This window comes from Heterocephalus glaber, unplaced genomic scaffold (genome assembly GCF_053883595.1).
Source record: "Heterocephalus glaber isolate CG9 unplaced genomic scaffold, H.glaber_assembly_v1.0 deba00000347, whole genome shotgun sequence".
Lineage (NCBI taxonomy): Eukaryota > Metazoa > Chordata > Mammalia > Rodentia > Bathyergidae > Heterocephalus > Heterocephalus glaber.
In genome coordinates this window covers 22,873,020-22,900,892 of record NW_028258143.1, presented here as the reverse complement: position 1 = coordinate 22,900,892, position 27,873 = coordinate 22,873,020, and the positions used below count along the sequence as shown (strand labels likewise).

General features: G+C 38.0%; 1 protein-coding gene across 11 annotated transcripts in view; it reads left to right on the top strand.

The window, feature by feature from the left end:
* Nucleotides 1–1,410: 1,410 nt before the first annotated feature.
* The window catches only part of Clasp1 (cytoplasmic linker associated protein 1), a 260,640-nt gene continuing 234,177 nt past the window's right edge, over nt 1,411–27,873 (top strand). For all 11 annotated transcript variants that reach the window (XM_087198200.1, XM_087198215.1, XM_087198196.1 and 8 more), the window contains exon 1: nt 1,411–1,587. The gene's annotated coding sequence lies outside the window, so the exon portion shown is untranslated. The remainder of the gene's footprint in view (nt 1,588–27,873) is intronic.

Genomic DNA, 27,873 nt, shown 5'->3' with positions numbered 1-27,873 from the left:
GAGTTTAGCCTCTGGTACCCCAATTCCTAAGTCCCTGAAGATGAGAGCACATTTCCCCACAGTTCTGCACCCCTCTTGCAACACATACACACTGCAGCAGCAGGAGTTTCACACAGAAGATACCCTATAAAACCCAAGTGCATACAAGCCAACCCAATTTCAAAAGACGTTTATTGTGCTTCTGACTACAAAAGTAATAATACACACATCTAGACCATTCAGGAAACAAAAGTTGTAATAAAAAAATAACGATCTCCATAATTATCTTTGAGAATTAACCAGCAGTAAGTTTGGTGTTTTCCTTTAAATCTTATATTTATTTTTCTCAATTTAAAATTTTTTAATAGTACATGTTTGCAGTACATAAAGATCACATTCCTCTTGGAGAATTGGTACATGTACACATATTAATTTTTTAAACCCCATTCTCTCCCCTCACCCCCCCATCTGTGTGTCCCCTTCCCTCTTGAAAAAGATCTATTTTTTTATTACCTATCTCTAATTTGCTCCTTATTTATATTTTAGGTTTCTCGCACACGAGAAAGCATGCGATATTTAAGTTTGTGTCGACATATTTCATTTAACATTGGCCAACTCACACTATTAAAAAGTGATTTTCACGAAGCAGTGTACAATCTAAACAAAAATTCTTTCAAAGTCGAATTACCGGCGAGCACAGGGGCTTGATGCGGCAAAAACTCTGGGTCGTTCAGGATCCTTGAAGGTAGCCGTGTAATTTGCAGTTTTCTATCCTCCAAAACACTTTTCCACAAATCATCCGAAGGCAACGTGTGAGGAAGGACAGAGCAGCATCATTTATGGAGGCACTCAAAATCTCTTTAGCCGAGTCGGGGTTCCCGAAGTTCCCACGGAGGTGTGCTCCATCCTCATAAGGGAAAGAACTGACAAAAAGTTGGGCTTCCGGCACACATCTCCGCGCCAGCTCCAGGAGCAAAAGGAAACTACTCAGGCTCTTCAACGGGAAGTCGCAAGGCACAATTTCCTTCATCGAAATTACCCAGTAGAGAGTGGGCGCCGGTGACCCAGAAGTGAAAGACTGTTTCCTTTCAGGTATTAGACCCCTGGCCAAAGGAAGTTCCAGCCGGAAGGCTTTTCACCACGCACTCCTGGCTCCTCTCTAGCTCTTCCTATCACAGTGGCGGCTTTCTAGCGCCGTCTTACTTAGATCCACGTCTGTCTAACCCAATTCCCAAGGGGCCTAACTTAACCCTGTTACCCTTTCCTTAAAGAATTTTTACCTTACGGGTCCCCACCAAGGTCAATTAACTCTCTCCTTGGGGCAAAAGCTCTTGGGGCCTTCGCTCCGGAAGCCCAGCGTAGTCAGGCCGGCGCCTGCGCAGGGCATTACCATAGAGAGGCAGCCACCTCTCTGGTCTTGGTTTACACTCTCTATGGTCTAACCGGGTCGGTGGCGGTAAGGGGAAAAAGGGAGGCTGCACTGCGCAGGCGCCGTCGGCTTTTCTAGCTCTTTTTTTAATCCCCGCACCAAGCGCTTAACCTCATTGGGGTGGAGGAGAAGGCGGCGGCTGCCTGCTCTGCAGCGATAACAGTAGCGAATAATCGGCGGTAAGTACGGGGTTAGGGTAAGGAGGCTTAGACCCGAGGCCCCTGGCCCCTCCCTCGCGGCGGCGGGCGCCGGCTCTGGGTGGGGGCGAGGTCCGGCGCTGTCATCCGCTCCTGAGTGCACTTTGGGGGGAGGGGGCGGCACTGAGGTGGGAGCCGGCTGAGGAGCGGGGTTAGAGGGCTGTTTTTCTAACCAGTAGGTTGCTGATCCCAGGCTGCTTTGCACGGGAGGGGACGGCTGTTCGGTCAGCAGGGCTTTGTGTGCCCCTCTCCTTTTCCCTCTCCCAGACCCCACCCCGGTCTCCCTTCCTGACCCGAGGCTCCGGTACCGGGTGGGAGAGACCACGAAGCCCAGGACTCGTTTGAAAGGAGCCTGGGACTGCGACGGGAGGGGTCTAAGGAGAGGAACCCACAACAACTAGTCCTCGGCGAGTGATGGGTGTGGAGAAAGATCCGGAGGGAAGGGGTGCCGGGGAGGCGGGCGGCCGGAGCTCTCAGCCGGGCCAGACAAAAGCTGAGCGAGCCGCGCCGAGGGGAGCAGCCGCCCGGGTGGGATGCGCTGGGTTCTCTTGGTCCCTGGGGGCCCCCAGAGAGCTTCTTTCCAAAGCCGAGAAAGCGGACAAGTGCTGAGTTAAGCCTGTGCAGCCTCCTCAACTTGCCTTTGTTGTTCTTTGGTATTGGCAGACGCTCTGACGAAGATGAGTGTGTGATCTTGCACGTTAGCCTGGTTGGCTACAATGGAGCTAATGTAATTTTGCTTTCCGTTTTTCTGAGCTGCTCGGATGAGTATGGGTTTTTCCAGAGTCTAAGTTATTACATAATATTGTAAAAAATAGTTGTGCTTATTTCTAAAATTAAAAAATAATGAAGTGGAAGCTTCAAACGTGTTGCATCGAGGTGTTTTCTGTATAGTGGTGTTTCTTTGTTAATTGCTGACTTATTTGTAACACCTGTGTGGTCTTTAATAAAAATATGATACTTTAATGTGTAGTTGTGGCAGTGATAGGTTTGGATTCTTCAGTCCTTTGGGAGGCAATGATGCAAAAGGGTCAGAAGTGAACAGTTGCCTGCTGGCATGTACCTGTATGCACCATATCCAGGTGCCACAATATATTATCAATTCTGGCCCTAGGAATTGTTATTTTTATTACATTATTTGTCATATTTACTGAGCTTTTGGCCCATTTCCTCATGGAGAGAGTGGGAGAAGAGTAATACTGATGCAGAGACCATAGAGATAAGGGAAGTAACACGGTGCCCCAGAGGGCTGAATATTATTTTTATTCTCCACTTGCCAAGAAAGATTTAACTTTTGATGAGCTGTTTGCTTATTCATTATTGTCAAATTGTCTAATTGTACCTCTGTAGCAGTACTTAATGCAAATCTGTTTTTATTTATCATTGTTTATTATGGGCTTACATGTCGCACTGGTTTAGATTTATTTTGTTTTACGTTTTAATTTTTATCTAGGAGTTTTTCACCATAGCTTTTGATTCTTTAAACGAAGGTTAACCAAAGTCAGAACTCCTCTGAAGAGACTTTGTTGATGGTGGATGTGTGAAATATTCTATGTCCATGTTACAGCTGATGTGGCAAATAGACTTTGGCAAAGTTTTCACTACAAATTTGTTTTAGAACTGAAAAACTCAGATCTCCTAGGGTGTCAAGCTTTTGATTAACTCACAGATTCAACTTTATATGAAAGAGGAAAGCATTTTTTTGTACTGATAGCAAGCAAAACTCTGCAGCTTGGTGTGTTATGCTTTAGTAACTGCTGCGATACCATCTTTCAAGTGTAGTTTAGGTGATGGGAACTTGCTTTTTATAGAGCAAGATTTCAGATCCTTAAAATAGTTTAAATGAGTGGTGAGAACTGATTGGACAGAAGAACATGAAGTTTATTGTTCAAATATGTTATATTTTGTTTGGTTTTAGATTTAGATTTTTTTTTGCTTCAGTTTTTTGTTGACTCTTTTCTTGAATAGTGTCATAATTTAAAAGTTAGGTAAGATACTTTCTTGGGCCTGAAACTTAACTTGTTTAAGACTTCATTTATTAATCATCTTGTACTTCAAAACACTTTTTAGGGCCAGGGATTTGGCTCAATGGTTCCACTGCCTGTCTTGCAAGCGCAAGGACCCAAGTTCAATCCCTGGTACCAAAAAACAAACAAAAAAACCTGCTTTTTAAATAAACAACCCCCACCCCTTTTCCAGTACTTGGGGTTGAACTCAGGGCCTTCATACTAAGCTACATTGCCGCCATACCTTTTTAAATTTTTTAAATTTTGAGACAGAGTCTCCCTAAATTGCCCATGTTGGGCTCGAACTTGCTGCCTTCTTGCCTCGCCTTCCCAGGTAGCTAGGATTACATGTGTGCACCATCACATCCTGTTTAAATAAACAATACTTTTTGTTTTGTAGTACTATTGGTAAATATTATAATTATTTAAGGGCAAGTATTAGTCCTAGAGGTAGTTTTAATAACTATCAATTGTGATAACTGCAAGTCTGGTTGTCAAATTAAATAGAAATAGTAAACAGTAGGTAAAACATTAATATTTTATAAACAGAATCATTTAAAAGATTTCTTTGAAATAAGAGAAGTATCTATTAGAATATCTTAAAAACAGAAACAAAGAAAAAATCATTGATGATGCAGTTTTTGATTTGTAAAATGTAATTATTAGTATTATTTTTTTGTTTGTCTTTTGAGACAGGATCTTGCTATGTAATTGAGGCTGGCTTTGAACTCACTATGTAGTCCAGGCTATTCTTGAACTCATGGCAATCCTCCTGCCTCAGCCTCTCAAGTGCGGCAATTACAGGCATGCATCACCATGCCTGGCCTGTAAAATGTAATTTAAAAAGTGAACTAAGCTGTCTTTATTCAGTGCCAGCAGGGTATCATTCCTAAAGTGTATGTGTATGTGTTGGACTAACTCATTTCTAGAATTTAGCGTATCAGGCTTCAGTAACTACTGCAATAAAATTTCTTAAGTTCAGAGGGTGGGAACTGACACACCATAATTTACTGATTGCTTTTAGCTTCCTTCTCTTGTTTTCCTACCCTCTCTATGCTCAAACCATTACTGCTACACCAAATGATTTGCTTTATTAGATTCTGATGGCATGTCACATCTCACCTGTCCTCATGGATCCCTGAAGATCTAGCTCAGATGTACTCAGATGGTGGCATTTTTTCCGTAACACCTTTGTTAGCTTCTTGTTCCTTGCCTGGAAGTCTCTTCACTTCTTGCTATTCCTGTGGTATCCATCACCTTCCTCTTTAGGTTCACTCCTGGGCATTTACTCTTTAAATCCTGGAGGGCAGACATTGTCTTTGTAGAACACCTGTGGTGCCCTCTGTTGCTTACTGATGCAACTTGTATAAATAGTGGAAACGGTGTGTATGAAATAACTAAAGAAATATATTGTAAGGTAGACTAATGGGATTTGAGCCTTGGAAGAGCTCTGAGTTCCTGTAATCTAACATTTTTCCTTCTACTTTATGTTTGCTACATTCTGATCATCAGCCTCAAACTGTAGGTGTGCCTCTTTGTTCTTGCACAGGCCTTGGTTACCAGAAAAAATTTAAGACTACCAAAATCTGGCCCAGATGCTTCTACCTGTTGACGTTTAGTTATTCCCCCTGCAGCAACATGAATTAAGTCTGTTTCTTTTCCACATAATACCCTTTCGTGTTTTCCAGGACAGTCATCAGGCCATCTCTAGGTTGATCAATTAGATTATTTATTAAACCAATTTTAGTTAGCCACCAGGTACCAGGAGGTACAGTTGAAAGCACATACACAGTCCCTGCATTTCAGGGGCTCACAATCTAGAAGAGGAGACAACTATAGCATGAATTGATGCCAGCTGTATTGGAAGTAGGCAGACAGCCCAAGATGCTTTGTTACCTGCTGGTTTATTTTTGGTGCTGGAGATGAAACTCAGGTCCTGACCCCTGCTAAGTGTGGCCTGCCAGTGAGCTGGACCCCTGAGCCCCTTCCTGGCTTAATGGAAACTCACCATGCTTTCTTTAGGCAACTCTGTTTTTAAAATGTTTTAAATTTGCAATATAAAGTAAAACAAAAGATTTTGATAGGACCTGACCAGAGTATGCAGCTACTTTCTTAAGAGACAGTATCAATAATTTCAAACTTTTTTGTATATTCTGGTTCTGCCACAAGCTAGTCATGTGATTTTGAGCTAATTAAATAATTTGTTTGTATTTTAGTGTTTTCATCTATAAAAAACAAAGGAAAGGGGACAGCAGTGTTAATAGTAGCATGTCCTATGTGGTTTTAAGAATTAAATAGCAGGACACGTAAAGTGCTGAGAACAGTGACTGGCATATATTAAATGCCATAGTTGGAGTTAATACTGATAAAAATGTTGTAGTAGTGGGCTGGGGATTTAGCTCAGTGGTGCCACCGCCTGCCTTGAAAGTGCAAGGTTCTGAGTTCGATCTCCCCCCCCCCCAAAAAAGTAGTAGTTACAGTGAGCAAGTCACCAGAATAACTTTGGGAATTTATTATTTACTTTCTTTCATATTTACTCTCTTCCTTATTTACTGTCTTCCATTTAGAGATTTTGATCAGTTAAGCCTGCATGGGACCTAGGCAGGCTCAGTTTTAACCCTCTGATGATTCTTAAATACCTCAAAGGTTGAGAACTCTGCATTCTATATTTATGCTATCAGTGAATGAATTAGCTTTTATAAATTTAAAGACTTGTTAGATCCTCTTCAAACGATGCAGATAATGGGAAAGACATAGCCCCCAATCTCAGATCTCTCCAGGTATACATCTATTTATTAGTTTAGAATGTATCTTAAACACTGTGGAGGCATAAATGTGTATCTTCATAAAAGTAACAGCTAGATTTTTGCGGGGGGGGTTGGATCAGGGATCAAACTTGAGCTTGCATGGCAGACACTGAAACCACTGAGCTAAATCCCTGGCCCAACAGCTAGATTTTTAAAAAATGATTTCTAAGGCACCTTTGCAGTTAGAGTCCTCTTATCCCCTTCCAAAACCTGTGAGGTGGGTGGGGAAGACCATGTCACTGTTTTGTCAATTTGCACATGAGAGACCATGGCCTACAAGATGGGAACTAGGAGGAGAACTAAGCCCTCCGTCTCTTAGCCTGCTGCTCTTTTCATGTGGACTGCATAGTCTCTTGGCTACATAATTGTGTTGGCTTTTATTGAAATTGTGGTTCATAAAGTCTTCTGGTCTTTTTGCCATGTGAATAGTTGCCAAACTAGATTTTCTCTTTTCTTTTAGTGCTTATATGCTTGCTTTTAAAAGATGTAAATTAAAGGTTTTATGTTTGTATCTATCTACCAAGATGGATCTGTTGGAAAAACCTAGAACTGGCCTTGTGCTCATCTGTTACTAGGGCACACTTGGGTGAGTCTTCTTTGTTCAGGATAGCTGAGGTCAGTGTTGTACTTTCCACCTGTCTCTGTAACTGCTTAATTAACCCTTTTTTTTTTGGGTACCAGGGATTGAACTCGGGACCTTGTGCTTTGAGGCAGGTGCCAGAACCACTGAGCTAAATCCTCAGCCCAGCTTAATTAACTCTTGAGGCAGAATCAATTAAATGTATTTATAGTGTTGTTACAGTAATAAAATAATATAGCAATAATAGAGAAAGTCGAGAGAGCAGAGGGGAAAACCCCAATTAAGCCATCTTAACATTAGCCTTTTTTGGGGGTTGAGAAGTGCTGGGGATTGGATCTGGGGCTTCGTGCATACTAGCAAGTGCTCTGTCACTGAGCTACAGGCTCTCTCTTACCTATTATTTCTTAATGTAGCACCTTTTGAGATTCTCCATGTGTCCATACTTTGTAGTAAGTTTAGTTTTTGAAACACTTTATGAATAATTTCTTTGCAACTATGTAATATACATCATTTTTGTTTTGTTTTGTGGTTTTTGTTTTGTTTTTTTGAGACAGATTTGCTGTGCAGTTCAGGCTGGTCCCTTGACTCACTGTGTGGCCCAGACTTGCCTTGCACTGAAGACAATTCTTCTGCCTCATCCTCCTGAGTACGTTGATTACAGTGTGCCTCACCATGCTTGGCACATCATTTTCATTTTGAAAATTTTCTCATGCAATATATGGGTTGATATGACAAATTTTGGTATGCTATTTGAGTTTTTTAAAATTTGAGATTCTTGACATGCAGATATTTCTAATTTTGATATTACATATAATACAATAACTTTTTGAATATAACTTATGTTATTACTACCATAGAATGATTTCAATGAAATAATGTTTTTGAGTTAAGGGTATTATCATATTTATGATTTTTGGTACATATTGCCTGATTGCTGACCAGATATTTGTACGTATTAATAATTTCCCCAACAATCGAAAGATATACCAGTTAAAAGTTACCACCTTCTGCTAATATAATTGAAGTATATTTTGTGTTACTAAAAGAGAAATGGTATATTGCTGTTCTTTATTATTGCTTATTTTGTGTTTATTTTAAAAATAAGCAATCACAAGATATTTGTGTGAAGGTACTGTATGAAATTTTTATTGGTCACTGTATGCATATAATGGATCTCATTTTTTTGTGTTGACAGTAGCATTTCCAAAACTATTACATTTCTAGGTAAGCAGGCAGAAAATGCAGTTCTTGCTTTGTGGGACAGATTGGTGTATTTGACTACATTGGAATGTGACCTTACAACAGTTTTGTGACCTAACAACAGTTTTGTGACCTATATTTAAGTGTTTCTTTAAACAGTTGTATACTAGGGCCCACCCTGAGATATTTCGTAATCACAATGTCTATGAGTGGGAGTGAGGTATGTTTTTCTTTTTGAACAGGTTCCATAAGTGCTTATGAGGCTACCAAAGTTTGAGAGCAGCCTCTAGGGACTACTTTCTAGCTAATTTTCTTCAGATTGTGTCTTTCCTGTGGGTAGAGGAAGACTATTATGAACAGTTGCTCAGACATGCTAATAGAGGCCTGTTGTATAGAGAATGAATTGTGTAGCAGTGCCCTTCCTAATGAGAAGAGTAGTTGGGGTCATTCTAGGAACAATGAGCCAGTCTTTGTAAGAGAAATTGAACTGCATTAAAACAGCTTCTCGGAAATCTCATGGGGCTGGTGGCTGTGTTTTAAGCCCTCAAAAGTCATAGAGTTCTCCGGATCTGAACCCATTTCCTGCTCAGCCTTTGGTAGTCCTAAAGCTAGCACATGGACCATCTTATTGTCACAGTACCAAAAGCTGCCCTAGGTTTAATGGCCACCATTTGCCAAGCACTGCCCTCGGTGTTCTAGACATCCTTGTACCAGATCTTACAGTAATAGTTAAAGGCAGGTGCCATTTTCATTTTGTAATGAGAGGAAGCTGAGGCTTAGAGCAGTTGATTAATCCATGATCACACAGCTGTGGAGTAGCAGTGTTTTTCAGATTCTTTGGCTTTCTTTTCGTTTATCTCTTTTTTCTGTCTTTTTTGTTTCTAGCTCAGGTTGTTCCTCATTCATGAAAGATCGGTAGGCTGCCTTGGTAGAAGTACTGTATCCTCCCAAATGCAGCATTTGAAGACTACTCCCTAGTTAGAAGGGTTGTGGGGAGAGAAGCTTCCCATTAGAGTTTGTATAAGGCTTAGATCTGATACCAGTAGTACCTTTTAGATTAGATTCCCTGATTTGAAGTCAACCCTTAGATAATCCAAATCACCGAAGAACTAATACAGACTTTTTTCCTTTTAATTCATTATGTGCACACGTGTGTACATGTGTGTATACAAGTGTGTGTATGCATGTTACTGTGGATTGAACCGAGGGCTTCACACATAAGAAAATATACCATTGTAGCCATTTGTGAGCATACAATTCAGTGGCATTAATTACTTTCACAGTTTGCCACCATCCCCACAATCCGCTTCCAGATCTTTCCATCACTCCAAATAGAAACTCTACCTGTGAGGCAGCAACTCCTTATTTCTCTTTCCCCTACTCTCTCATACTTTCTAATCTTCTTTTGTCTCCATGGATTTGCCTGTTCCAGATTTTTCATGTTAGCGGAATCATACAATCTTTGTCTTTTTGTGATTAGCTAATTTTGCTTAGTATAATGTGTTCAAGATTCATCTGTTTCATAGCATATACAGTATCTTAATGCCATTTCTTTTTTATTGCTGAATAATATTGTTATATGGATATCCATATTTTATTCATCTGTTGGTGGAATTTGACATGTTTCCACTTTGTAGTTATTATAAATAATGCTGAAGTATACGTGGTATACAAATATCTCTGTGATTCTCTGCATTTCTTTTGGGTGTGTACCTTGGAGTGGAATTTTTGGGTCATGTGGTAATTCTGTATTTAACTTTTTGGAACAAATGCCAAACTGCTTTTCACAGAGGCTGTACCACTTTACTTTCTCTCCATCACTGCACAAGAGTTCCAGTTTCTCTTTAGCCTCACCAATACTTATGATTTTGTTTCATAAAAATTACTTTTATTATATTTATTTACAGAATGTGTGAAGTAGCATCGCATTGGAGTTTTGATTTGAATTTCCACAATGATTAAGGTGTTGAGTAGCTTTTCAGGTGTTTAGTGGTCATGTGTATGTATACTTTGGAGAAATGTCTGTTAAAATCCTTTGCCCATTTTTAAATTGGGTATGTGTGTGTGTGTGTGTGTGTGTGTGTGTGTGTGTTACTGGGAATTGAACCTAGGGTTTCACACTGAGCTACACGCCCGGCCTTTTTTATTTTTTATTTTGAGACATAGTTTTGCAAAGTCATAATTTGCCCAGGCTGGGCTCGAACTTGAGGTCCTTCTGCCTCAGCCTCCCAAAGTACTGGGTAATGTGCTACTGCATCTGGCTTGTCTTTTTGTTGTTGAGTTCTAGAAGTTTCTTGTCTATTCTGGTATAAATCCCTTATCATATATATGATTTGTAATTATTTTCTGTCCTTAGGATAATGACCTTTGATGCACAAAAGTTTTAAATTTCAATGAAGTCCAACATAGCTGTGTTTTCTTTTGTTGCTTGTGGTTATGGTGTCGTCTCTAAGAATCTGTTGCCAAATCCAAAGTAATAATGATATATCCATGTGTTCTCTTCTAATATTTTATAATTTTAGTTCTTATATTGAGGTCCTTGATCTACTTGAGTTAATTTTTATGCATGGTATGAAGTAGGGGATTCAAACTCATTCTTTTGTATCTAATTATCCTAGCACCATTTGTTGAAAACTAATAAAAGCTTACATTCTGTGTAATTAATTAATTTCTTATATTCTGTGTCACTCAGTGTCATTTATATTTTACTTTGGGCATTTGACTTTGTTGGACACTGCATCTCGTCTTCTTCCTTTAAAACAGGATACATGAATATTATGTGTGTTACTGCTTTGCCTCTTAATATATAAGATATTTAATAAATATGAGTTTTCTTTTCTTTTTTAAATTGTATATTGTTATTTAACTGTGATTTTATTTTTATTTTATTTTAGTTTTGGAACTGTGGATCGAACCCAGAGCCTTTCTTATATCTGCTAAGCACATGCATTCCCACTGAGCTATGCCTGAAGCCCCCTGTTTAACTTTGAAATAGCTTGTATTCCACAGATAGATTTTAAGTACCTTCAGAGTATGAGTGTATGCTGTACTTGTTTCCCAATTTCCCTCTCTGTTGTGGAGGGAATGTTTCTATAGTACCTAATCTGATACTGCCCACATCACTGTGGTGCCTAATCTGGTGGTATTCCAATGTTGTCTTTAACTTTTATTGATTGAATTGTGATGCTGAACAGATCTTTATGAATACATTTAGGTAGTTGCCGAAAATCTTCCTTGGAAGATTATTGGTCTGTGTATTAAAGAATTCTACGTTTTTTACTCAGGTCCTTTAAAGTCACTTCCCCAAATATAGGGATTGATAGGTCTTTCAATGCATTAGGAATTTTGGGGGGGTGATAGATGGTATTTGGATAAACATCAGGTAGCAGGGTACATTTTATGAGTGTCTGAAACACATTTAAATTGCTATACATGATTCTGGTGACTGAATTTTAAATTGGGAATTTTACTCATTTTAGGGTGATGTTGTATGACTTGACCTTGCGTTTTCCTTTTTGACAAATACTTAGTTTCAAAATTATTTTGAGTTTATGCAATGAGCATGTATTTTTCTAATAAAAAGTGAAATCAGTAACATTAGACAGTTCTTCTTTTGCATAGAAATTCCGAAGGTTAACTAGTGGAGAAGTATCTGCTGGCTGCTTCTCTGTGGGTCTCTGTTATCATATTTCCCCTCTCACACTGCAGTGTTCTGTGGTGTCTAGTGTTTCTTGTCATAGGCAGTGAAGCTTCCCTTGGGAGTCCATTTTGTAATTTGCAGTTTGGATACAGTGAAGAGAAGCTCATCATGAAGGCTGGCCTATGGTAGTTTGTTTTTCAATAGACTTTTGCCTTTAAAGTAGGTGTTTCTGAGCATCTTGTTATGTAAACACTGAGGTACAGGTAATTTACCAGTTGTTTATTTTAGGAGATCCTTATTAACAGTGGAAATGAAAAAAAGTATTTATCCTTTTATTTTCTAATTCCAAACACCATAACATGAGAGAGGACAGAACAAATATAGTATTTTATATGTTTTAAAGATAATTGTCAGTCAACTAAGAGATTCATCAAGAGCTTAAATTCTCTTAGGAATAATGGTTAATGTTAGGAGCATTAGGAAGGAGGGATGTTGTTTTCTTTTACTACCTCCATTCTTCTTTAGGGAAAAGTTGGGCTGGTATATATCCAAATCTGTATACCTAGTATATATCATTGGCCTGCAAAGTTTGATCCAAAGAATATTTATTTTATTGTGTACATTACCCACCAGGCATAGGCTCCCATTCTGAGAAGGGTGGCCCTTTAAAAAGAATGCTGTCAGCCAAGCATGCTGGTGCATGCCTGTTGTACCAGCAGCAGTGAAGAGGCTGATGGGAGTTCAAGCCTAGCCTGGTCTGCATAACAAATCCAGCTTAAACTATGGACTACTTAGTGAGACCCTATTTTAAAAAAAAAAAAGTGAGCTGATCTGATTGAGCTGGGCTAATGATTAGTGTGACATTGTAGCTTACGTTGTTGAGCTTACTGATTAGCAGTGATTGGCATGCCGGGCACATTGTTTATGGCCTAGAACTGCATTTCTAAAGTAAACATCATAGAAAAAGCTTTCGATTCCATCATTCTTTTCAGAATTTGGAGTAGATGTCTAAAATTGTCAAAGGAGCATTTGTTTGGACAAAATGACAATATTTAGCTGAATTTTATAGTAATGATTTTATAGAATCATGAAAGAAAGATTCAGCACTGGGAAATTGGGAATATCTCATTATAATCGTTTGGTTACCTGACCTCTTGTGGGAGGGATAGGAACAGGAAGGGGTGCAGAAAGGTGTATTAAGAATTGAGGGGGCGGGAGAAAAAAAAAAGAATTGGACCTAAAAATGCAGAGCCTTTAATAAAAACTGCTGCCATTAAGTAAGAGAGTTATTCTAAGCGACAAGTAATTGAGACTGAACAAACTATATAACTTGAACACAATCTTCAACAGACTTCACCAGTGTACTTAAGAACAGAGAGAAAGGTCTCAGCCTTATTTCCAAAGAAGTCTGTGTCTAAGAGGGAGATGGCTATGATTCAATGCCTTAAGTATGCAACTACAGAAAGACCAAAGAGGGAGGGGCTCTGGTAGGCTTGATTATGTCTCTCCAGTTTCATGTATTAGAAATTTAATTCCCAAATTCCTCTTTGGGAGGAAATTAGGATTAGATAAGATCATGAGGAGAGGCCCCCACAGTGGCATTAGGGGCTTTCTATTGAGAGAGACCCGAGTTAGCACACTGGGTGCCTCACCATGCGGTGCCCTCTGCCATGTTCTAATGTAGCAAGAAGTCTCACCAGGTGCTTGTCCCATGTTCTTAGGCTTCCCAACCTCCAGAACTGTGAGCCAAATAAATTTCTATTCTTTATAAATTACCCAGTCTCAGGTATTCCATTATAGCAGCAGAAAATAGACTTAAAACAGTCTCATAATTGGGCTGGGGAAAGAGACTTGGCCCCTTCTGGTTTTGACCTGAAGGTGTGAGGTTCTGAGTCAGATGTACAGCTCCTGGTAGGCACTCTTGGCCTGTCTCTTGACTTCCATTCATGACAGACCTGCGTAACTTGGGGACATAGCTTGTGACCATGGGATAAGGAGATTGACTCTGGGCAGTAGTCATGCCATGTTCTAATTCTGTGAAGTGGCCACAGGGAAGTCAAGAAAGCACCTTTGCTGAGAGAAGAAGGCTGTTTGAAACTAACATCATTTAGAGCCTCAGATTTTGATAAAATAAGGACTCTTCTATTTTCAGATCTTTACTTGAATCAGATGATCAGTAATTCAGTTTTGAAATTTTGGGACTTGGAGTTAGACATTGTCCTTTTGGGAAATTGGTTACTGTTGCACTTGCTTCTGATAATGATGGCATATATATACGCTGTATTTTTCATTGTAGTTACAAGCTTACTACATGCATTGTTGACTATAGAATTATAAAAATATCTAGGGGATGTTTCTTGTAACTCTTTTTTTTCCCCAGGGCTGAGGATTGAACTCAGGGCCTTGCACATGTTAAGCAAAGACTCCATCACTGTGCTACCTCTCCAGCCTTTGTGTCCCTTTTTATTATGAGTGAATTTAAATGTTATTGTTGTAGTGGGGAGTTCTTTTCATCTTGCTTAAGTTACCTAGAAATGAGAATACTGCTAGCTAAATGCATGGAATTTTTCTGTGTAAAATATTCATTTTTGAACAGGTATGTAATATATACACATAATTTAAAATTTTAAGTTTCCCTCCTTATTGCCATCTAATCTTCCCCAGAAGCCTTATCCATGTTAGGCAAAATCAGGGCCTTATGCATGTTAGGCAAGTGCTCTACCACTGAGTGTTCCCCTAGCCTTCTCTTTAATTTTTTAATGACTAGTATAGCTGACTATTGTGCTATTGTATGTAAAATCGTAACTTGCTGAGCCTTCTGTAGGTTAACTTTTAGTTTTTTCTGATCGCTTGCATTTATAAATAATGCTGTGAAGCATAATTCTATAATGTTATTTTGCATATGCATAAGTACATAAATTTCCAGATATTCCCAGTTTGAGTTAAAGATTATGTGCCCTAAAATTTTGAGAGAAGGGCTGGGGATTTAGCTCAGTGGTTCCGCCCACTACGTCGAGAAAGTGCAAGGTCCAAAAAAAAAAGGACTGGGCCAGGGTTGTGGCTCAGTGGCACCACACCTACCTGGAGAGCACAAGGTCCTGAGGTCAATCCCTGGTACTGGAAGAAAAAGACAAAAAATTTTTTTGAGAGATATTGCCAATTTGTTCATCTTAGAGGTTATAACAAAAGCCAGCCGGTAATAGACTTTGATATTTAATACATTTGAAAAATGTAATTTCAAAATAGCATTTAACCATGTTATTTGTCATTTTTGAATTAAAATATGACTGTAGTTCAGTGATCAAAAGTGAACTGAGGCCAGGTGCATCAATACACACCTGTTGTCCCAGCTACTCTGTAGGGTAAGGCAGGAGGATCATAAGTTTAGCCCAGCCTGGGTAGCTTAGTGAGACTCGGTCTCGAATGAATGAATGATCTGGATGTAGGTCTATGCGAAGGATGTGGGTCCAATCCCTTGTATGGAGGAAAAAACAGAAAAAAAAAGAGAGGGAACTGAAGACTTATCTTGTTTTTGTCTTTTTGACTTGGTAAGTATTCCATGGCTGGATGAGTTTCAGGAATAAGCTTTGTTTCCTTATACATGTTTCCAGTGCTGCCTTCTGGAGATGAGTACTACATTCAGACAATTTCCTGAATCACTGCCTGTTTCGTTTTTTCAGTTCATGGTATAATAACTGATGTTGGCTCTGGTATGAAGATTATAATTCTATTTAAGTTTACAACCAACTTTCTAGTATTTATTGGATGAAGTTTATCTAGAAAATATGAATAGATACTGTACTTCCTAATGTTTAAAACTTACATTTTAAAAATAAGTAATACATGGTTTAAAAGTTTAAAGGTATGCAAGGAAACAGTAAAATATGTTTTCTTCATCTTTATTCTCCCATATCCCATTGCTGGAGGCAACCACAGGTTTTAGTTTCTTAAACAGTCTTCCAGATGTATGTGTATTTACAAACCATTACATGAGCTTTGGTTTTTTTTTTTTGGTACCTGGGATCTAACTCAGGACCTTGTGCTTTCAAGGCAGGCGCAGTACCACTGAGCTAAATCCCTGGCCCCTACATGAGCTTTGTAAAGGCTGCAGCATTGTTTTATTAGTACCACCATTGTTCTTTTTAACATTTTTTATTTTTATTATATAAACAGTACATTTTTATTTTCAAAAATATAGTTTTAACATTTTGGTGTACTTTTTCCATACTTTTTCTGTGAGTGAAGAATATTAAGTGGACACTTTTGTTTTTGAGCTTGATCTCACCATGTTGCCTATGCTAGTTGTATCAGTCAGTATTTACTGGAGGAACAGATTTAATGATAAACAAATATATAAGAATTTACAAGATTGGCTCACAATGACCACCCACAGAGTTTGATGAGAAAGAGTGCAGAGCCTCTGTCAGCACACTGGAGACCAAAGGATTTAGTAAGAGATCTGGAGCTCACTGCAGTGTCCTGTGCGAGTCTGTATCAAGAGGCCGATGGGTCTGTGATGGAAGGCTGAAGAGTCTGCACCAGATGTGGGAGAGACTGTAGTGGAAGCCAGGAGATAACTCCAAAGGTGAAGGAAAAGACTGGAGCTCCCCCAACAGAACAGAAGCAGATCTATCCTTCCTCATTTCCCCTTTATACCGTTTAGGTGCTGAGCTGCCCTAGGGTGGGTCCTCCACACCCTAGGGTATGGAATTACTGAGGTGATTTAGTTAAGCTGCTCTTAACCAACTTCCCCAGTGGTTAATTAATCAATCAATCAATCAGTCAATCAACCATCACACTGTTCTTGACCTCCTGGGCTTTAGTGATTTTCCTAGGTAGCCTCCTGAGTGGCTGGGATTACAAGCTCAGGCCACTGTGTTCAGCTTACTTTTTATTTTCTAAACAAAAATGGCATAAATAAACTTTTCTAGTTTGCTTATTTTCACTAAAATGATTGTATTGATATCTTTATAGAGCTAATAAGAACATAGTATATTGTCACTCTTAGTAGCTACATGATCTGCTGGTTTTGGATGTATCATAATTTATTTCCTCATTCTCAGTTCTGAAACATTTTAAGGTTATTTGATTAATTTTTATGAATAGCTGGAACAAGCAACCTTATTCTATGTACACATTATGGAATACTAGACAGATTATTTCCTTAGATGAATTCTTTATTTTTATCAGCAATATATTTGATTAAAGCATATATTTGATTATATTCAATTACCTTTTTTGGGGGGGCAGGGTCCTGCTATGTAGCTCAGACTGGCCTTGAACTCACTATGTAGCTTAGGCTGGCCTCAGACTTGCTGCGACCTCCCTGCCTCAACCTCCCCAGTGCTGGATAATAGGCATATGGCATCATGCCCGGCTCAATTACATTTTTAAGTGCTTTTCGTATAAATGTAGGTCTGGAGTGATTTTTAGTTTTTTTGTGTGTTTTAAAGAAAACCACGTCAATACTGAGTGGGAATCAGTGAGTGTTGGAAGCAGTCACAACTCAGTTTGGAAACTGAGTACAGTATCTGTGTGTAGCACAATTTGGTACATGTTTATATTGTTAAGGCACACGTCTCTTTTTGTGCTTTTCTTTTAGAAATTTCCATTAATCCATAAAACATGAAGGTCAACATGTTATTTTATTAATTGCAGTGTCTATAGTTTGAGAAATGTAGCAAAGTTTCCCTGTTAAGTGGAAGCTTAGTAAAGTATAGATTTAAAGTATATGTGTTTGAATTATGATCAAGGGAGGGTTAGGAAGTAGTATATGAAGTTGACTTTTCAGTATGTCATTCCCAGCTGATGCTACAAATTATTTTTCCCTGCCATTTTACTTAGATTGCATTCAAAAGATATGAAGTAAATCCAGTAAGATCTGATTTGCCAATGAATAAATGAGGTTCTGAAACTCATTTCAGTTTTCTTCCTTCAACAAGCACAGGGCTCTTTATCCTTGAAAGCTGTGTAATTCTAAAGTATTTTCTAGTCCATCAGGTTCCCCTTTCCTCAATATGAATCCTGGCTGGAGCAAGGAAGGGGAGAAAGGAAAATGGGCTTGGAGGATGAGGCACTGTGTGTTAGTTACTTTTTCTCCTTGCTCGGACAAACTACCCAGCACCAAAAGTTAAAGGGGAAGGGGCTTATTTGGCTTACAGTTTGTAGAGGTTTCAGTCCATAATCAGCCAACTCCAAGGCAGGGATGATGAGAAACAGGCATGGCAGAGCAGAAACTACACGGTGCACACAAAGCCAAGGTAACAATAGAGACTTAACAGTATCTTTGCCCCTTTTATCTTATTTAAACTACTTAGGGTGGGGTAGCACTCACACCCTTAATCCTATCGGCTTTGAGCCTAGCATTGGATCGTGAATCAATTCCAGTTTCACATACTCTAGATCTAGCCTATGACGACATGAGGCTTTGGGGGGGACATCATATCCAAACCATAACAGGCACCATAAACAAAAGCCTGTATTTTCATAGGACCAGGGTATATCTAAGACAGAGACAGCCAGTGGTGCCTTTACACCTGTCTCACTGTTCTATGTATATTTCCTTTTTTTCTGTGCACTGAGGAGTCATCAGAAAAGCAGAGTCTAGCAGGAAAGCATCTTGATACACTGTTGGACTACATGGCTTACTTATTTTCTGCCCACTGTACTTGGAGCTTACTGAGGGTAGTGCTGACAGATTGGTTGGCACATTAGGTATTCACTGAATTTAAGAAACTAGAACCAAAAGCCTGATTAAATCATGTGTGTTTTTAAAGTTTTTTCTTCTCATTTTTTAAGCTTTTCATTTTGAAATAATTACAGATTTACAAGAAGCTCCAGAAATAATAATTTTCTCATTCTATGTCACCCATTTTCCCTCGGTGGTGCATATTTAGTTGATTCTATTCCTTTCCCACTGCATTGTTCTTCCATCCCCCTACCTCTCCTCTTTTCTTATTCTGGGGACATGTCTTCGGCTTTTCATTGGGAAATACCAAATGAACCCTTGAGCTAAAGGTTGCTGACCCCTCTCCTAGGGCTACTTGTGGATGCATATGGCTTCCTTTTCATTTGTTCTTTATGGACCACTTGCATAGTATATGGTGCTAGGCCAGGTACTAGGTGCTCCTCCTTGTTCAGGCTCTTCTGCTCTTATTTTGAGAACATTAAGTATGTGCGCATATCCTCCTTTATGGTTCCTTTTTATAAATTATATATACATGTATGTGTCATACTCAGACCTGTGTATATTGTTGGTGTGGAGAAACAGTGGCAATTTGATGGAAATAGCCCAGGATTTGCAGTTAGAAACCTTGGTTCAAATCCTGGTTCTATTTCATACTTGCTGTATGATCCTACAAGTCATTTTAATTCCAAATCTTTGAATCTGTTCTCTTCTGTAAAATAAATTTTGCAGGGTGTGGTGGTGCATGCCTCTTAGGCTGAGGCAGGAGGATCAGTGAGGCCAGTCTGGGCTACATACAGAGTTCAAGGGCAGCCTGAACTACATATCTCAAAAAACCAAAACCAAATCAAAACAAACAACAAAAACCCAAAACACAAAATAGGTTTGGTAATGACACTTAACAAAAGTTTTGTGGGAGAGAGACAAGTTGGCATTTGTATGATCTCTTAATGAATTTGAAAATGCTGTTTCAAATGTGGACTAGCAATGTTTATTTTGTTTTTATTTACAATATTTGTTTGTAGTACTATGGATCAAACCTTGGGCCTCATACATGTTAGGCAACTGCTCTATCACTGAGCCACATCTCAGCTCCCCATGCCTATTTTAAAGTGTTGAAGTGAAAGCCAACTGTAAACTATGGCTGTATTATACCTATTTTACTCAGTAACAGAGAAAAACTCATCTAGATTTTATATCCCAGCCTTCTTATACCTTCTGTCTTCACATTAAATACCCAGTACTTAATTGGTTTTCTTTTTTTCAACTGAGTGTAATCCAGCTCCCTTGGGAAGTTTAAGATGGCCATGTCAGCTGTTGTACTATCAAGTGACATATCAAATGTTCTCTTTTTTTCTTATTTACCTAAGTCTGGGAATTAACCTGTTTAGAAACATCTTAGAAAATCTCTCAAATTACCATGAATACACTTTCCTGTTCAAGCTTTTGAGCAGGTTTTGCTGCTAGAAATGAACTTTTGTATGGTTCAAGAAGCCAAGATTTTGTTTTAAAGAGAACATCTTTAAAAGGATATTTAGACTCAGTAGTCAGTATAAAACTGATAAATAAAATAAAAAATATGAGATATAGATGACTGGCACATTTCACTTCCTTAAACCTAGCCTAGATACAGGGAAACAGATTCTAAGTCATTAAGAGGCAGACATCTACAGACCCCCCCCCCCCAACAGCAGGATATACATTATTTTCAGGAACATATGGACATTCTCCAAGATAAACCATAGGTTACATCATAAAACAAGCCTCAATATATTTAAAATAATTTAAAAATCATACAAATATGTCCTCAGACCACAGTGAAATTAAATTAAAAGAAGAAAAATTTGGAAATATTCACAAATATGTTGAAATTAAAGTATATGCTTCCAAATCACTGATGGCTCAAAGAAAAATCACGAGAAGAGTTAGAAAGTACTTGGTAAATGCAAACAAAATAAAGCATATTATGGTAGTAATGCTTGTAAACATTAAAAAATAAACTTAAAATGGTAAGTCTTAGGTATATTTTACCGTAATTAAATAAAATCCTGGTACTTACTTGTTCAGTAATGAGTGTTTATTGGATACCAGCTATGTTCCCTGAAAAAACAAAACAAAACAGTATGCCATAAATTAGAAGATGTGACAAAGGCAGTGCGTAGAGGGAAATGTATGACTCTGAATATCTGTATTAAAAAGAAAAAAGTTTCAATAACCTAATAACAGTCTTAGTAAGCAATTACCTAAACCACTTTAAGAATTAATAGGAGAACAAGTAAATTTAAAGCAATCCAAAGGGAGAAAAATAAGTACTAGGTGGGAAATAACAAAAATAGAGGGAAAAAATAAAGAAAATAGGCAGAATAAAAATTGCAAAACTGACAAACCTTAAGATAGACTGACCAAGATAAAAACTCACAATTCTGATTTTGAAGTGAGGTTGAGCCAGAACTCAAGTTAGAACTGCCTCATAGAATCCCAGTTCAGCAGCCATCAAGGGACAAAAGGATACAGCTCCAGTGTGCCTTGATGCAGTGGTTGGAGACGGTGGGGCAGGAGCGCTGGAAGAGGTGGGACTTGGTCTGTGCTTGAGACAGACTTACTGTGCAAGAGAAAAAATAAGGGAAAGAAGATTTTGAGAACTGGGCAAGACTTCAGAATGAACCTAATCCAAGATGTGTCCCAAGCTGCTGAGCACCTACAATGTTCCCTCCAGGATCAGTTGGCTCATACTGCCATAACACAGTGCCACAAAACTAGGTGGCTGAAGTGACAGAAATTTATTTTCTCACAGTTCTGGAGTCTAGAAGTCAAAGATCAAGGTGTCAACAGTTTTCATTTCCTCAAGACTTCTCTCTGTGGGTCACAGATAGCAGCCTTCTCATTACAGCCCCGCAGGATAAAAAAGAAACCCCACAAGATCTATAAAATCAGACATGAAGAAAAGAATATGGTTATTGACCTTAAAGGGGGAAACAAAAGATCATTAGGAAATATTAGGAACAATTATATGTCAACAAGTTAGACAACCGAGATTAAATATGTACATTTCTAGAAAGACTCTGAAATTGTCTTAAGAAACAGAAAATCTGAGTATACCAATAACAAAGAGATTGAATTAACAATAAAAACATCCCACATATAAAGCCCAGATGACTTTACATTTAGTGGTTCTACCAAATATTTAATGAAGAATTAACATAAATTCAAAACAAACGCTTTCAAAATACAAGGCCGGGCTTTCCAGCTCACTCCTATGAGGACATTATTCACTACATGCAAAAAGCAGACAAAGACATCACCAGAAAACAAAACTAGAGAGCAGTAGCCCTTTTAAATAAAGATGCAGAAATCCTCAGTAGAATACTAGCAAAATGAATCCAGCAATGTATCAGATTGTAAACTATGACTAAGAGGGATTTATCCCAGAAATGTAAGGTTGGTATAATATCTGAAGATCAGTGTTATATGCAGTATTAATAAAGGACAGTGACTACAAGATCATCTCAATAGCTGCAGGAAAAATGTTTGACAGAACCTAAGATCCTTTCATGATCAAACTGCTAAACAAATGAGGAATGGAAGGACACTTCCTTGATGTGACTGACATCATACTTAAGGATGTAAAACTAAATGTTGTCTTCCTGAGATCAGGAATATGATAAGGATGTTCCTTTTTTTTTTTTTGCCACTTCTGTTCAGTGTTGTACATTTAAGAAAAAGGAGGAAAAGCCATCCAGATTGCAAAGGAAATAAAACAATCTCCATTTTTAGCAGACATGATCTTATATGTGTAGAGTATCCTGAAGAATCCATAATAAAACTATTAGAACTAGCCAGGCGCGGTTGCTCACACCTATAATCCCAGCACTCAGGAGGCTGAGGCAGGACGATTGCCATGAATTCAAGGCCAGCCTGGACTACATAGTGAGTTCAAGCCCAGCCTGAACTACATAGCAAGACCCTGTCTCAAAAAACCAGACAGCAACAATAAAACAAAACCAACAAAACTATTCAAATTCATAAATGAGTTCAGCAAGATCAATATATGAAGATCGACTGTATTCCTATACACTTGCAATGAATAGTCTGAAAATGAAACTAAGAAAACAATACATAGTGCATAAAAAAGAATTTGAAAATTTAGCACTAAAGTTAAAGGTGTGAAACATACTCTGAATTATAAAACATAATTGAAAGAAATTATAAAGATCTAAATAAATGACAAGTCATCTTGTGTTCATGGATTGGTAAACTTAAGGTCATGATGGCAGTACTCCCCATGTTGGTCTACAGATTCAACATAATCTCTATTCAAATCCGAGCTGCCTGTTTGCAGAAATTGACAAACCAATCTTAAAATTTCTATGGAAATGCAAGGGACCCTGAATAGCCAGAATAGTCTTGAAAAAGAACAAAGTTGAAAGACTGACATAGCTTTCTGCAAAGCTACAGCAATTGAAACAATCAGGTGTTTTTATAAGGATAGACATACAGATAAGTGGATAGAATGAGAGTCCAGAAATACATGTTGACATTTATGGTCAGTTGATTTTTTTCAGCAGGGTTCAAGGACAGTTCAGTGGGGAAGGAATAGTTTTTTCAGTAAATGGTGGTGAGAAAACTGGATATCCACATGCATCTAAGGAAAAGAAGAAATAGATAAGTTTTTTTCATCCAAATAAAAAACTTCATTTTCAATGGTACCATCCAGAAAATGAAAAGATTCCACATTTACAGAAAAGATTTGCAAATCAAGACATTATAAAGGACTCTTTCCCAAAGTATATCTAAAAACTCATGAATAATAAAAAGATATATAGCCCAGCTAAAATATGACCAAAGATTTGATTAGCTATTTCTCCAAAGAAGATGCCCAAATGACTACTGTGTCCATGAGAAGTTCAAAATGCTTAGTCCATAGGAAAATGCAAATCAGAGCCACAGTAGGATACCAATACACCCACTAGGTGAAAAAGAGGGGCAATGACAAGTTTTGGTGAGTTGTTCAGGAATGTTCATAATGACTTTATTCATTGTAGCCAAAGGTAGAAATAGTCCAGAATAGTCCAGTTTATCAACCAAAAACCAATATATGGTATAGCTATACAATGGACTATTATTTAGCTATAAAAGGAGTGAAGTACTGATACATACTGTGATATGGGCAAACCTTGAAAACAAGTGTGCTTAGTGAAAGAGGCCAGACAAGAAGTGCCACATATTTTATATCTTTATATGAAGTGTCCCAAATAGCCAAATAATCTCAAAGATTAGTTGTTTTCATGGGCTTGAGGAAAGAGGGTATGAGAATGACTGCTAATAATATGAGGAATCATCTTGAGATGATTGAAATGTTCTGAATTAGATAGTGGTGATGGTTGTACAACTTTGTAGTAAAACTGCAGACTTTAGGGTGAATTTAAGGGTATGTGATACGTGGTAAAGCTGTTACTAGAAAATGTAAGAAACCATTGAGATTCAGTTATCTGATTTTTTGTTAGTATAATAAACAGAAATGGGGGAAAACTGACCAAGACTATGAAGCTATAAGTGAAGCTCTCTGTAAGCAGAAGTAAAATGTTGGTAGATCGAGTGGAAATGTAAATTTGCTCTTCATAGAGGAGCCAACATGTTGGCCACATCCTGTCTGTGATGCTGCTTCCCTCCTAAAAAGTTAGTTCTCTGCTGAGGTCTGTCATCTCCATGGAGGGGCTTCTTTGGGTAGCTGTAATCTACATTATTATTTTTCCTACCCAGGCTTAAGAGCCTAGGTAATGTAACAAATTGGTATGCTGATGTTTATATCAGCCTTGTGTATATGTTTATATATTTTGCATGGGGAGAATAAAAATCAGGGTAAAGTTTTTGTTTTGGATTAAAAAAGTTGTCATTGTTAAGTAACTGGTGTTGAGCCTTGCAAAGTGTCTTTTTAGGAAATATGAAAAGTAGAAGAAACTATTAAGTAGGAGAGAAAGCACTCAGAAAATTACTCAGATTATCCTTTATTATTTTACATACTTTATTTTTGTTTTTAAATAAATTTTACACATATGGGCTTTTTTTAAAGGCAGGCTGACCTTGAACTCACTATGTATCCCAGGCTGGCCTCGAACTTGGGGTGATCCTCCTCCCTTAGCTTCCTGAGTGCTGAGATTACAGGTGTGTGCCACCACACTCGGCTCACATAGGCTTTTAAAAAAATGAGTTTTGAATGCTACATATCTATATATCCATATTTAATACAATTTCACATTCTATTTTGTTTAGTTAAAAAAATTTTTTTTACCTTTCTCCCCCTTTTCTTGGTGCCACTGGGAATTGAACACAGGCCCTTACATTGAGTTACATCCCTGGCCCTTCAAATATATGTAAAAAAATTTTTTTTGAGACAAGATCTCTATAAGCTGCTCATGCTGGCCTTGAACTTGTTATAATCCTTTTGCCTCAGTTTCCTGTATAGCTGGGATGAGAGGTGTGCACCGTCACTTCCAGCTTAAGTTAAATTTTTATAACAATAATTTTTTCACATATTTTTCCCACACAAACTTTTCTTTTTTTTTTTTTTAAACTAAGTTATAAACGTCTTTTAAATTTTGGACAATTTCAAACACATGCAGAGTAAAGAGAATAGCAGAACCCTCATGTCCACATTGTGGGGCTTCAGCCATTCTCAGTGCACATTGTCTCGTTCTGTCTCTGAGGGAGTCGTAAGCAATAGGGAAAAGGCAGTGCAGTTCTTAGCTAATATTAGAAACCTGCCCCAGGTGAAGACAAAATAAAATGAAAATTCTTTTCTGCTTTTACAGTCCACATTTAAATAATAAATATTTAAAATATCGGAGAGGACTTAAAAATTTCTTCATTAAGATATTAGTGAAGGCAAATACTAACCTTCTTGAACATCTTATCTGACACCTGTGTATATTTTCCCCATTTTCTTCTTTCCACTTCTTTCTTTTAGCTAACTGATCCACTAATCCACTAGTTCTATTTTCTTAGGAATTTAAGACTTTCTTCTTGATTTACACTTTAATAGTAGGTATACATTCCATTCCAAAATGCTGAAAGACAGATTTTCCACCATTGTGTAGTGTCTGATTTTTGAATAACATTTTATTTGTAATTATAAAAGTAGCATGTATTCATTATAGAAAAAATTTAGAACCTATATAGAAAAGCACAAAGATTAAGAAATATGTAATCTTGGCCAGAGAATAATCAATGTTAATGATTTTTTCCCCATTTATGTGACTTGCTTTTTTAATGTAATATAGTGAACCTAAACCTTTTATTCACTTATGAACATTTATAGTTTATTTTGTCACGATTACAGTGTAGTTAATATTCACATAGGAGTGCATGATTAAGAGAGTTAGTTTAACTTTGATTTTTTCCCCTCTACTGCAGAATATTCTTGTTTTCAATTGAGTAATTCTACCTTTAAAAAATATTATTTTTATTGATACATAAATATTGTCTATGGAGTACTATATGTTCTGATACATGATATGATTTCAAATTAAAGTAAATAAATCTACCTCAACCATTTTGCTTTTTTTGGGTGAAAACATTTTCTTAAAACATACAGTATACTATTTTCATCTGTAGTCACCCTACTGGGTTACAGAACACTAGAACTTATTTCTTCTATCCCTGGGTTTTAATACTCTTTCCACAGTAAACAGTTATATGCCCAGCTAGTGTCCTGACTCTGCAGTTTAAAGATGACTTGTACAGAGTTCCCTGGAAAGCCAAAGTTCTGTTACTTTTGGTACTAGAAATTGGCTGTTGAGCCCTGTGTCTGTCCAGTACTTCTGTTGCATGCCTGACTGGTAATTTCCAGACTTTTTGAGAGTTATTTGCATAATTTTTAGTGTCTAGCATTACTGAGTAGTATATAGACAATTTCTTATGAGTGGTTAGAGGTGGTTAAAGAAATTTGAGTAGGTGCAGCTAGAGAAGTGGCAGGAAGGATGATGGCTTGTTTTCCCAGAAGTAGGGAATTTTATAAGAAAGAAAGGATGATCAGCTTTGAATGCTGCTAAGAGGTAGAGTTACTTGCATGCAAAGAAATCTTGGTTTTGCCAGTAAGACCATCCCTGGGGATCTCCACAAGCATAGCTCCCAGTTGTGGAGAGGTGGGGAAAACAGACTGGAAGGTTAAAGTGTGCATCAGTGGAGCTGCCGGTATGACAACTGCCTACAGAAGCTTCATTGTTAACCGTGTCATTGATGAAAGACGTGAGCTTCAGAGAGGGCCTTTAGAAGATGGGTGATTTAGAGGACATTTGCAGGTGGCTGGAAACTGGCCAATAGAGGAGAGATTGCTGATGTTGAGAGCAGATGACTGGAAGGGTAAAGGTTAAAGGTCTGAGGAGGCAGAAAGGAGGGGTTGATGTCATCCACCTGGGTGTGGAAGCCACTAAAGAAAATGAAAAGAGACAGGGAGGGAGCCAGGGAGGCTTGAGTGAGATTCTGCAGTAGGGCAGAGATTACAGGTGGATGCCACCACACCCGGCTCAAGTTTTCTGCATTTTTAAATATAAGAAGTTTTAAATAAAATTCTTTCTGTATGAACTTTTTCCTGTAGTTGATTTCTGGTTTTATGATTTAATTGTTAATGCTTAGATAGCTTTCTAAGGGTAAATAGAAAGGAGAGCATATACTGATTTGCTTGGGTAGCTAAATAATATTTCTAAAGGATACACAGGAGACTAGTGACATTATTTGCTTTTAGGGAAGAAAATAGGGAAAGGAGTGAGAAGAAAGTCTTGAACTCTTATACCTTGGGAATTTGGAACCATGTGATTAATACCTATATACCCTGAATATCTTTGACATAGAGATGGAGAAAACACTCAAAAATTTAGAAGAGGTACCTCAAAAAGCAGTTTAGTAAATGTAAGTGTAAAAATGGTCAATTACTTTTTTTGAGAGACAGAGAGAGGATGAGAATCCTCTCTGCTTGATATCTGAGGTTTCCAGTCTCTTATTCTATGAGTTTTGTATATATGAATTCATGACCTGGTTTTGAGTGTCTTGTTAAGCCTTTATTGTATAATTATCTTCAAGATGCATGTAAGAGTAGTAGATATAACTCATTGGAGGAGTATTTGCCTAGCATGGGTCTAACTAGTTTAGAATGAAAGGGATTGGGTGATGAGAAGAAATTGAAGTAAGAAATGCATTGTATGATTCTAGCATCTGTGGGCTAACTAGACAGCTTGTATAATTTGTTTAAGACAGTTTTGAGGGCTGGGGCTTAATTCATTGGTAGAACACTTGCCTAGCATGTACAAGGCTCTGAATTTGATCCCCAGTATCACAAAACCCCCCAAAATTCCGTAATT